Source organism: Caretta caretta, chromosome 13, assembly GCF_965140235.1.
Source record: "Caretta caretta isolate rCarCar2 chromosome 13, rCarCar1.hap1, whole genome shotgun sequence".
In the NCBI taxonomy this organism is placed as follows: Eukaryota; Metazoa; Chordata; order Testudines; family Cheloniidae; genus Caretta; species Caretta caretta.
Genome location: NC_134218.1, coordinates 3938625 through 3950608, shown reverse-complemented (window position 1 = coordinate 3950608; position 11984 = coordinate 3938625). Strand labels below are relative to the sequence as shown.

The 11984-nt window shown below is 52.8% G+C and overlaps 1 protein-coding gene across 1 annotated transcript in view; it reads left to right on the top strand.

Annotated features, from left to right (window-relative positions):
* The first annotated feature begins 1303 nt into the window (after positions 1 to 1303).
* The window catches only part of HELZ2 (helicase with zinc finger 2), a 52377-nt gene continuing 41696 nt past the window's right edge, over positions 1304 to 11984 (top strand). Inside the window, exon 1 of the mRNA XM_048819744.2 lies at positions 1304 to 1514. The gene's annotated coding sequence lies outside the window, so the exon portion shown is untranslated. The remainder of the gene's footprint in view (positions 1515 to 11984) is intronic.

The window sequence follows — 11984 nt, the reverse complement described above, 5'->3', positions numbered from 1 at the left end:
GGTCAGACTGATCCCCATGAGCCCTTCTGGCCCTTGGAATCTATGGATCTAACTTACCCCCCAGGCGTCCAAGTTCTGGATGCCAGAGACCATTTGGAACAAGCTGGCCGGGGCAGGGGTCCTGGATTCCGTTCCCCGTAAGCCAGCCCAGGCGATATACCTGTTCCGTGCTTCAGGGTGTGGGGAAGCTCTGGCTCGGTAGGACGCTCAGCCGGAGTTGAGGGGGGGGCGGGGGGCAGCAGTGCCTATGCAGGAACTGTATGGGTGCAGCAACTTGGGTGTTTTCTGCCCCCTCAGGGCCAGGTTATTTTTGATGGAAAGGTAAGGAGGGCAGCGGTAAAGAGGAAGGGGAGGGGAAAAAGAGCGATGGGTTGGATGCAGGAGGGCTGTGCATGCAGGAGACTGGATGGTGCTGGCTCTGAGTTGGTCTCAACCGAGGCTGGAAAGCAGATGGGGGTAGTCAGCGTGGAGCGGAGTGGGCTGGTTAGTGTTGGCTCTGTCCCCACCCCCCCAGGCTGGAGGAAAGGGGTGGCTGTGTATGCAGGGGCAGTGCAAGCTTTGTCCCTTCCCCAAGGGTGGCTGTGGAAGCAGGGGGCGGTGCTGGAGGCTGGAGCGGTGCATGCAGGGGGCGGTGCTGGGGGGGCGGAGCCATGCAGGGGGCGGTGCTGGCTTTGCCCTCAGGGCGGGGGGGGGAGTGTGTGGCTGTGAATGCGGGGGGGCGGAGCGGTGCATGCAGGGGGCGGTGCTGGGGGGGCGGAGCTGTGCATGCAGGGGGCGGTGCTGGCTTTGCCCTCAGGGCGGGGGGGGAGAGCTGTTGCATGCAGGGGGCGGTGCTGGCTTTGCCCTCAGGGCGGGGGGGGGAGTGTGTGGCTGTGAATGCGGGGGGGGGAGCTGTTGCATGCAGGGGGCGGTGCTGGCTTTGCCCTCAGGGCGGGGGGGGGAGTGTGTGGCTGTGAATGCGGGGGGGGGGGAGCTGTTGCATGCAGGGGGCGGTGCTGGCTTTGCCCTCAGGGCGGGGGGGGGAGTGTGTGGCTGTGAATGCGGGGGGGGGAGCTGTGCATGCAGGGGGCGGTGCTGGGGGGGCGGAGCTGTGCATGCAGGGGGCGGTGCTGGCTTTGCCCTCAGGGCGGGGGGGGGAGTGTGTGGCTGTGAATGCGGGGGGGGGGGGGGAGCTGTTGCATGCAGGGGGCGGTGCTGGCTTTGCCCTCAGGGCTGGGGGGGGAGTGTGCGGCTGTGAATGCGGGGGGGCGGAGCTGGGCTGGAGGGGCCGGCCGGGCTCCCACGGGGCTGCGGTGATGTAATTTCCGCGAGGCGCTGCCATAGGTTTGAATGCAGCGAGGGCCCAGAAACGAAACCGATCGCGGCACAGCCCGGCTTAGAGGGAGCTGGACCGAGTCAGCCCCAGCTCAGCGGCCGCAGCCCGCGGGCCAGGACCCCCCAGCGCCGGGCGGCAGGAGCCGCAGCGCCGCCGCGCAGGGGACACAAAGTTTCCTTCCCTCCATGCGGCCGCCGGGGTAAGAAGCTGGCCGGCCCCCAGGAGGGGCGCTCCGGGCAGGGCTCGGGGACCCCGGGCAGGGCAGTTTGCAAAGTCTCAGCTTGGGGGGGGGGGGGAGACGAGCCGCTCTCGCTTTCCCCCAGGCTCCCCCTGCCAGCCTGGCTGGGTCCCCGCCGCCCCCTGCGGGATTCCCACCCGGGACCGGCTGACCCGCGTGGGCGGCCCCCGAGCGGGGCGGTGTTGGGGACTGGGGCGGGGGGGGGGGGGGAAGCGGCGCCCTTGTTTCCGGGGACACCTCCTTCCCCAGGCGCTGCCCGAGAGCCAGCCCGTCGGGTCCCCACTCCGCGGCGACGTGGGATGGGGAAGTGAGAAGTGACTTCGGGCGTTATCGGCCGTATGAAAGCCCGGGCGGGGCTGCCCCAGAGCAGGGCCAGTTGGGGGGAAGTTCGGGGTCTGGTTTCCCGGCGGGCTGGTGTGTGAGGGGTCATGAGTCAGATGCGGCCCTTCCACCTTCCCGCGTAGCGTTAGGGGAGAGCCCGGCGCGAGTGAAGTTGTTTGTTTTGGTCACGCAGAGCAGCCTGTCTGCGGTACCGTCCCAGCTAAGTCGGCCGCTCCTGTGCCGGCCACACGAGCAGCGTGTTTCGGGGAAGCCACGGGCGGCTTTGTCCCGGCTGGGATGGGTTTGGATACTGCTGTCGGCAGGCGGGTGCAAACCCCTTGGGTAGGCTGTCTGCACTGCTATGAAGAGGATCTCGCGCTGTGCTAGGAATTTGCACCAATAGGGCATGGGGCCATGAAACCCCAGTGTAGGCAGGCAGTTAGACGTGTGACACTTTGTGTCTCAGAATTGGTTACTTGTAGTTCTGGGGTCCTGTCAGATCCAACTGACTTATTACACTTAATATCTGGGTTTATTTTTTCAGCCACCTCTTAGAAACAAAAGAGAAGTAATATTTATTTTTTTGGTGGCTTCACAAACCACAGGGGCGCTCTGCCAGGAAGTGAGAACCCTGGCTGCTTGTATGGGGAGCAGGAGTCTAGGTGGGGCTGTGGAGGCCCACCCATGCACCTGTCACTGGGGTGTGTGGTAGAGGGGAGCTTTGCACCCGAAGATGGGGTGAGCTGCTACTACCGAGACCATGGCTGGCACAAAGGGAAGGAGCACTGTTCTGTGGGTATACCAGGTGTGCCAAGATGGGGAGGGCACATCTGGTATGATGACCCATGTAACTCACCCCTAATTAAGGGGGTTAATGGCTCTCTTTAGAGTAACACATTAGAGGATCACTGGTAAATAATTAATCAAGGCAAAGCCTAACTATAAAGACACTAGGCCAAATTCTTTTCTCAGCCTCTTTGGAATTATGGTTAAAGCTCTGTGCGGATTTGTATCCGCATCTGATCTGGCCCGCGGATACTCACATCCACGGATGCGGATATCTGCGGATTTGCAGGGCTGTTGTTATAGTTGCCAGGATGTGCTGAAGAGCAGAATTGGGCCCCTTAAGTACAACTAATACGTTTCTCTAGGCGGCGCCTTAAATTCAGGGATCTCTGTTTCCAAGGAAGTTATTTATTATTCATACTAACTTAGCACCTAGAGGCTTGAACCAGAATGGAGACTCGTGCTAGGTGTGGTACAGGCAGAAAGTATACAGCCCTGATCCCAAGAGTATGCTGGTTTTGGAGTTTAAAGGAATTGTTGTTCTTTGGTGGTTGTTTTTTAAAGCAGCAGATGAGGTAGAGGTGGACAAGCTGAATATTGCACATTGGACTCCATGAGGTGCACGGGAAAAGGGCTGGAGCAGCGGCAAAGGGAGCAGTTCAGTGTAGCAGGGCTTTATGCGAGGAGAAAATATAACCTATGAGAAATAAGCCCAGCTATTAATCCTAATGAGGTAGGAAGACACTACACATATGTGCTGGACTTTGGTAAGGGCTGTAATATACCAGCCTCCTCTATCAGGATCTTTGACTTGCATCTAAACTTGAGATCAACGGTGAACCTGCTTAGAATATAGGGTCACGCTTTCTAGTGTTCTCCCACAAAAGGGCGAGTGCACTTTTATAGGCATTTGAAAACTATCCACAATGTTGCTTGCAATGCTTGGGCCCCGATGGGTTAGTGAATGTTCTTGGTGGTTGGGTTCTGATAGCACCCCTCGCTGCTTGGAACAGTCCGGATTTATAACAACCTAAACAATGGTGTGGCAAAGGTATGTCCCAGTGATGATAGCCCTGGATCTCTTTGCAGCGGGGAGAGTTCCCTTTATAGCCCAAAGGGCCAGAAATGTCCTTTCAAAACAAAAGCTGATCTCATAGGCCCAGTAGTGCCTGTGGTTTTATATAGCACTTGTCAGTAGCAGATCTCCAAGTGCTTTGCAAAGGAGGCCAGTACCGTTATCTCCATAGGAAAACTGAGGCTCAGGAAAGTGAAGGTCATCCAGCAGGCCACTGGCATAGCTGGGACTAGAACCCACATCTCTCAAGTCCCAGCCCAGTGTTTTACCCATGAGACCAGACAGACTTTGAGGTAGTAGGTGCTGAAAACTTCACTCTCAGTGAGCTCCATGCGGTGGGAAGTTCAGCACCCCTAGAAGAAATCTGGTCATTGTTATTTAAGGGCCTGTCTTTAGGTATTCCATTTTAAAGGCCCCAAAGGAAATAGAGATGAAATCTTGGTAGCAGAGTGAACCTGAACCATGCATCCAGCCAGACATGCTGGAGAACATAGGGTCTGATTCAGCAAAGCACTCGAACATATCCTTAATTCACAGTGACTTCAGTGGAACTTAAACACATGCTTCGGGTTTGCACATGGACCTAAGTGCTTCGCTGAACTGTGGTCACTGTGAGCGCACAGTACCTGAGGTCCAGGGACCTGTATGTTCTCCCTGTAACTTTCTACTGGTTTTTGTTGTCGAAGAGACCAAGCTTTAGTTTTAAAATCAACGAACGTGTCCAGCCCTTCTGACTAGGGCAGAGCTGTCAGGATGGAAGCTGACCTGGTGTGGCCCTGATGCTTCAGTCAAGCAATAGCAAATTCAGAGGTGTAAACTATTATCCAAGCAGCCAGTTCAGCTCAACTCCAACCACCCTGATAGCCCCTTTTGGAAATGCTAAGTGTTGTGAAGTGGGGCAGTTAAACTCAATTGATACTGAAGCATTCTCAGAGGCACTATCTTTATGCCCAAATGCTCCCCTCCCATGCACTGTGTAGGAGTCCTTTGTTCTCCCAAGAAGGACTTCCACAGGTTCTCTCTGGAATGTTTTCTATTAGAAGCCTTCCCCCTGCAGCCAGGATCCTGTAAGTCTGCAGCAAGGGCAACAGAGATTGGAGCCAGCTTTAGAGATTCTGTGGCTTTTGGCAGTGTGTCGTCTGCATTAACAAGGAGCCCACTACTCGCTGCAGAATTCCAGAGGCATGGATTGCATGCTGCCCTTTCTGGCCTTGCGGAGGGTACAGAATTGCCATGGCTTGAAATGCTCTGAAGACTCGGGCTATGTCTACACTGGAAATGGTACAGTAGTGCAGCTGTATCACTATAGCACTGTAGTGTAGACACATGCTACGGTGACAGAAGGGGTTCTTCTAACCACCGCTCTGAGCGGTGGTAGCTAGGTTGACGGAAGAATTCGTCTGTCGACCCAGAAGTGTCTGTGCAGTGGTTTAATTACAGCACGCAAGGCTTGCAGTTTTTCGCAGCCCTGAGCGATGTAGTTAGGCTGACCTAACTCTGTAGTGTGGCCCAGCCCTGGTGCCTTGAGCTGCCCTCTGGCAGCAGGGGTGTGTGGATGGGGCATTACAATCTTTAAAAAAAAAAAACCCAGTGACTGAACCCATTTTTCACTGTAGGTTATAAAACAACAGCACTTAGCTTTTACCTGGTGCGTCTCATCCCTGGGTATGGAAACGCTGTACAAAGGTGTTATCTCTGACAGAGGGGACAAAGGCACCGAGACGGGACATGACTTACCCAAGGTCACTGAGTCAGTGGCAGAGCTGGGGATAGAACCCAGGTCTCCTGACTCCCAGGCCAGCTTCCTCTCCAGTTTTCCTTTCTCAGGATAAATTGTCAAAGGTGGGCAAGCACAGGGATTTTGACTGGTATGCCCAGAAATCCCCAGCCCTTTGTGGCTGGGTAGCGAGGCTGCTGGGGCTAGATCTGGTGAGGCGCTGATCATCTCCTGCATGGTAGTGAGCACTCTCCTCTTCTGTCAGAGGCTATGTCTATGTAAGCAGAGTCAGGTTGAGCTCTACCCTGACATCTGGTGGTGAGTTGTGGAAAAGGACTTCAAGGGCTGATCTTGTTTTCATGAGCACACCCACCCCGCTTAGCATGATGGGACTGCTTGCCAAAATGGTCACTTTGCCTGCTGTGGGATCCCCGGTCTCTTTGTTATTGGGGCAGGAGTAATAAAGTGTTGTTATCCCGGTTATGTAAATTAAGGACAGTAGAACTGTACCTGGCATTTTATGATTGAAGGACTTGCCCTCAACTAAGTAGCACTCGCTAGGCAAGGGATGTGGGTTTTAGAATCCAGTGAGATGAGAGAGGCTGGGAATAAGTATGTGTACCTGGTGGTGTGGGCGCCTTTCGAGGGCTTGAAACACCAATTTCACTCCATTCTCTCTACACTGTGTAATATCAGAGCTGAGTTTGGTTCTGTTAGGAGTCTGATTGCAGGCTGCTGAGCTGATTTCATTTGGGGCCAATGTTGCACCAGTACTGAGGCTCCCCTACTATGAGCTGAAATCGCTAAAGAGCTAAAATTACGAAGAGCTGAAATCACTGAGTGCTGTTAGCGAGTTTTGGGAAGCCCAGACATTGGAGCCAGCCAGCACAACACCACTGCAAACGGCCAGTGTACTGATGGTGAGCACCAGAGAGGAACTTGCCCAACAAATGCAGGTCCTGACAGAACGGATAGCTGAGCTGCAAAGCACCATTGACCGAGCTAAGACTTCCAAGAATAAGGAGCCTCAAACTGGGACAATGGAGAGGTCAACATTTAGAGCCACCGGCCCACCCAGACGAAGGGGGAAAGGACAATTCTTCTGCTACTGATGTGGTCAGGATGGGCACGGAGCTGCCAAGTGCCGTAATGAAGAAAATCCCTCCTTAGTGTATGGAAAGCTGAGGATCAGTTGGGAGAGATCCTGTAACCGCCAGAGGGTCTGGGGACGGGGACCACCCAGGCCTGCAGGATTTGAAGAGTCCCTCAGAAAAGACTGTCCAGCTGGGATCCCTGCAGGACTGATAGGGCCTCGAGCAGAGGTCACGGTGAGGATCGAAGGGGTGGAGTGTAAAGCAGTGCTTGACACTGGATCTCAAGTGACTATTATATTTCAGTCATTCTACCAACAGATGCTTAGGCACCTGCCTATACAGCCACTGACTGGCCTTGGTCTGTGTGGCCTCAGCATGGATGAATACCCCTACCAAGGGTATGTCATCGTGCACCTGGAATTCCCAGAGGAGGTTGCTGGGGTAAGAGAAGAGGTAGACACAGCTGCCTTAAGATGCCCTGACCCTAAAGGGACCTCTGATGTGTCTGTGTTGATAGGGACCAACTCCAGCCTCTTCAAGGTACTCACGGATTACTGCAGATGAAGGGCTGGGGACCAGTACCTGAATACCCTGTCGATCCATCCGCTTTGTGCTGAAGCCTATAAGAAAATCGAGAGCGCTAAAAAGGAGACATCTGAGCTACCGATTGGGGCACTGAAGTACGCGGGCACGACCCCCCTTAGTAGTGCCTGCAAGGACGGAGCAAGAGGTGCTTCTCATGAGTACCTGGCTGAAAGGCAGTAAAGGGGCATTAGCAATGATAGAGCAGCCGGTGGAAGGAGAGCTCCCGGAAGGAGTGCTGGTCCCTAGTGGAGTCATAACCCTACCTGCTGAAGCCCAGGAAAGAGTGACTATACTAATTTGCTAAAGAAACGTGTCGCAATGTTGTTGTGAAGCAAGGACAAAAGATAGCAGACCTCTTTGAGCCTGAATCAATTGTAAAACCCCAGTGTGAAACTCAAGTTCCGACAATAGACCCAGCAAAGTTTGACTTTGGAGATTCACCAGTGTCCGAGGACTGGAAAGATCGCCTGAGGAAGAAACTTTGGGAAAGATCCAAGGTGTTCTCACTGCATGAGTGGGATGTGCAAAAGGAGTAGAGCACAACATCAAACTTCATGATTCTCGACCTTTTAGGGAGAGATCTAGGAGGATTGCTCTCTCTGAGATGGAAGATGTGCGACATCATCTTCAGGAGCTGGCTGTGACTGGCATCATTACAGAGTCCCGCAGCCCCTACGCCTCACCCACTGTGGTGGTCCGTAAAAAGAATGGGAAAATCCGGATGTGTATTGTCTATCGCACTCTAAACAGGAGTGCTGTGGTTGACCAGTACACTATGCCTCGAGTCCAAGATGCCTTAGACTGTTTACTGGGAAGCCAGTGGTTCTCTGTGTTGGATCTTCGGAGCGGCTACTACCAGATCCCTCTGGGAGAAGAAGATAAGGAGAAGACAGCCTTCATCTGCCCATTAGGGTTTTATCAGTTTGAACACATGCCCCAAGGGATTTCTGGAGCACCTGCCACATTTCAACGGCTTATGGAGAAAGTTGTGGGAGACATGAATTTACTGCAAGTGTTAGTTTATTTGGGTGACCTGATTGTGTTTGGTAGAATGTTGGAGGAGCATGAAGAAAGACTTCTTAAAGTGCTTGATAGGTTGGAGGATTATGGTTTGAAGCTTTCAATTGACAAATGCCAGTTCTGCAGAACTGGCATTTAAGTATGTGGGTCACATCATGTCCCATGAGGGTGTGAGTACTGATCCTGATAAAATAGAAGCACTTACTCCATGGCCATGTTCAAGTAACTACAGAGAACTCAAGACCTTTCTTGGATTTAGTGGCTACTACCGCATATTTGTGAAAAATTATGCTACGATTGTAAAACCTCAGAATGATCTTACCAGGGGACACCAATCCCGCAAAAACAAATTAAGACCAAGAATAAGGGGAAGTCCCCACAGCCTCCTGTACAGAGACACTATGGTCCTTTCGAACTATTTGGGCCACAGGGGGATGAGAGATGTGAAAAGGCATTTCAAGAAATCATTACTTGCCTAACTCGTGCTCCAGTCCTAGTCTTTGCTGACCCAGGCAAACCGTTTATCCTGCATACTGATGCCAGTTTGGAGGGTCAGGGAGCAGTCCTGTACCAGGAAGTGGAAGGCAAATGTAAACCTGTAGCCTTTGCCAGCCGAGGACTGTCTGACAGTGAAACTCGCTATCCCACCCACAAGCTGGAGTTCTTGGCCTTGAAATGGGCCACCACCGAGAAATTTCGAGACTACTTGTATGGTGCCCAGTTCCATGTGTGGACAGACACCAATCCACTGACTTATGTGTTAACGAGTGCTAAGCTGGATGGTACAGGGCAGAGATGGGTGGCTGCTTTGGCTAGCTAAGAGTTCAGCATTCAATACTGATCAGGGAGAAGCAATGTAGATGCAGATACATTGTCCACACGTCCGCAGGCACTGAAAGTTGCTGTGATACCCACTGATGGAGTGAGAGCTATTTGCAATGTGAATTGTCGAGAGCTAGAGGCCCATGAGAGCCCTCAGGGATGTTGCAGAAGCTCTGGGCCTGCCCCCTGAAAGCGCGCCTTCTGCCTCGGTGAACTATATTGCATTGGACCAATCTCCTTTGCCCATGCTCAATGCTGCTGACTGGCAAGAAGCCCAGCTGCAAGATATTGACATTTGTGATGCACTACTTGCCAAAAGGGAGGGGCGAAGCCCAGCTGCAGTTGTCCCACCTAACCCGGAGGGTAAACTACTATTGAGAGAATGGACCAAACTAAAAGTGATTCAGTGAGTGCTACACCGAATGGCCATGGACCCTTTACAAAAGCAACGAGCACAACTAGTGCTGCCAAAAGAGTACAGAGCCCTGGCCATGAGGGCCCTGCATGATGACTTTGGGCATTTGGGGATGGAGAGGACCCTGGAACTGATTCGTAGTAGGTTCCATTGGCCCTGGATGGCTGAAGATGTTTGCAGGAAATGTGAGACATGTGCTCGATATGTTCAAAGGAAAACTCTGCTCACAAGGGCTGCATATCTGAAGAACAGCACCAGCAACAAACCTTTGGAGCTGGTGTGCATTGATTTCTCGTCTCTAGGAGTAGACGAGGAATGTTGGGAACATTCTAGTAGTGACTGACCATTTTACACGGTATGCACAGGCATATCCCACACGTGATGAGAGGGCCACCACCGTCGCTCGAGTATTGTGGGACAAATATTTCTCAGTGAATGGATTCCCAGCCCGGATACACTCGGATCAGGGGTGGGACTTTGAGAGTCACCTTCTGAAGGAGGCGCTGAGGATAGCGGGAATTAAAAAGTCTAGGACAACGCCTTATCACCTGCAAGGTGATCCTTAGCCAGAGAGGTTCAACCCTGTTAGATATGTTGGGGACTTTGCGACCAGAGCAGAAGGTAACCTGGAGCCAGCATGTCGTATTCCTGGTGCATGCCTACAACACCACAAAGAACGATGCTACGGGAGTCACCCCATATCTCTTGATGTTTGGGCGAGAACCAAGATTGCCCATAGACTTGTGCTTTGGTATATCAGAGGATGGAGATAGCTATGAAACTCATCAGCAATATGTATCCTGACTAAGAGAAAAGCTGCGGGATGCTTATCACTTAGCTACATCTGCGGCTCGGAAGAGCTCAGACCGCAACAAACATCGATATGATGCTAGAGCGCATTCGCAGGAGCTCCAGCCGGGGGACAGAGTCCTGCTGCGAAATTTGGGTATTGCTGGCAAACACGAGATAGCTGATAGGTGGAAGGCACTTCCTTACCTGGTGATGGAAAAGCTGGGAGATTGGTCTTCAAGATCAAACCTGAAGTGGGTCCAGGGCAAATAAAGACAGTACATAGAAACCTTTTGCTCCCTGTGGGGGAGTTGGTAGGCACCCCTTATGAGATGGGCCACGACAGGGCAACCAGGCAGAACAAAAGTGCTAAACCAAAGCCGCCATCCAACACGGACAGCGGGCCCCCTGCAGCTAACCTACCCCTATTCAGCACATCTGAGAGTGAGTCTGAGGAGGAAGACATGACCATAGTGTACTCTGGAATGGAGATCAGATTTTGGTCTTGATTAGCTGAGCCAAGAGAGTGCTCCCCCTCATCAGCCCTAAATCCCATGGCGGAAGTATTTAGGCCCGTTACTGGCACCCCTGTGCCGCCGATGGGACGCCCCCTGTGATGAGACACACACAGGATATTGGACAGTGGAGACATACAGGTGGAAGGTGCCCTGGGCACCTTGGACTTTCCACTGGTAGAACCAGAGATGCAGGGGCCTACGCCAGTAGCCGAGGGACCCTCAAAGGAAACCTCTCCATCTGTCGCTCCCACCCCCCCCTCCACAACAGAGATTCTCAATAGATGGGACAGGGTAATAAGATCAGTAAAACAGTTAACTTATGATGCACCAGGGGTGACTAGTGAGGAGCCAATACGTTTAGCACACAGGCTTGTGGAAGCCACAGTGGGCTTCCTGAGGCCCTTTGGAAGGAACCAATGAGTTGGTCTACTAGAGGCGCCCAGGGGGGTGGTATGTGATTGTCCCAGGTCACTGGGTGGGGGCTCGAGCCGGTTTTGCATTGTATTATTGAAACAGAACCCCTAGATACTGAACCCGGCCCTTGTTGCTGCCAACTCTGATGGGCAGAAGGGTTACATCTACACTGCAAAGGCTATGCCAGCATAGCCGCTTGGTGCAGACTCAGCCTACCTAGCCATGGTCCTAGTCTGTCTATGCTGCAAATGGAAGCTCTGTTGAAGAGGAGTTCCCTGACTGTTGTAACTGTGGTGTACATGGGCCCTTGGTGACTTGACAGGGCATGCAAAGGGCTTTCTGTTCAGTGCGGTAAATCAGCTGTATGCCTTGAACCTAAATATGATTGGTTAAAAGAATATAGTCTCCATGCACCATACAGTAAAAGGGTCTCTGTTAAAACAATGGAGCTACATAACTGAGACCTTTTTCTCCACCAGTCATAGCTCTTTAAACGCTGGATGCCTTGAGATGAGCAGACCTGCCAGTGGGAATGTGTTGCCTTGTTTGACGTCTAGCAAACCCATGACTCTTGTCAGGAGGAACGTTACTGGCTCTGGAGTTACTAACCCGAACAAGAGAGTCCTGTCCCCTGATCCAAGGAGAGCTTTTCTTTCGTGCCAGATTACTGATACTTCCTCCCAGGGCATGTGTCACACTGTCTGGAGTGGCTCACGAGCGTGAGTGTCGACTGCAGGGCAGACTGTCAGAAAACAGGGCAGACACCCCACTCTGGTGGTGCGTTCTATAATTAGATTTCACCAGTAACAAATGTGAACTCCTGGGTCACTGTAACTGTCTTTCCATGGAGTCCCAGACATCCCAGTAGGTTCTCC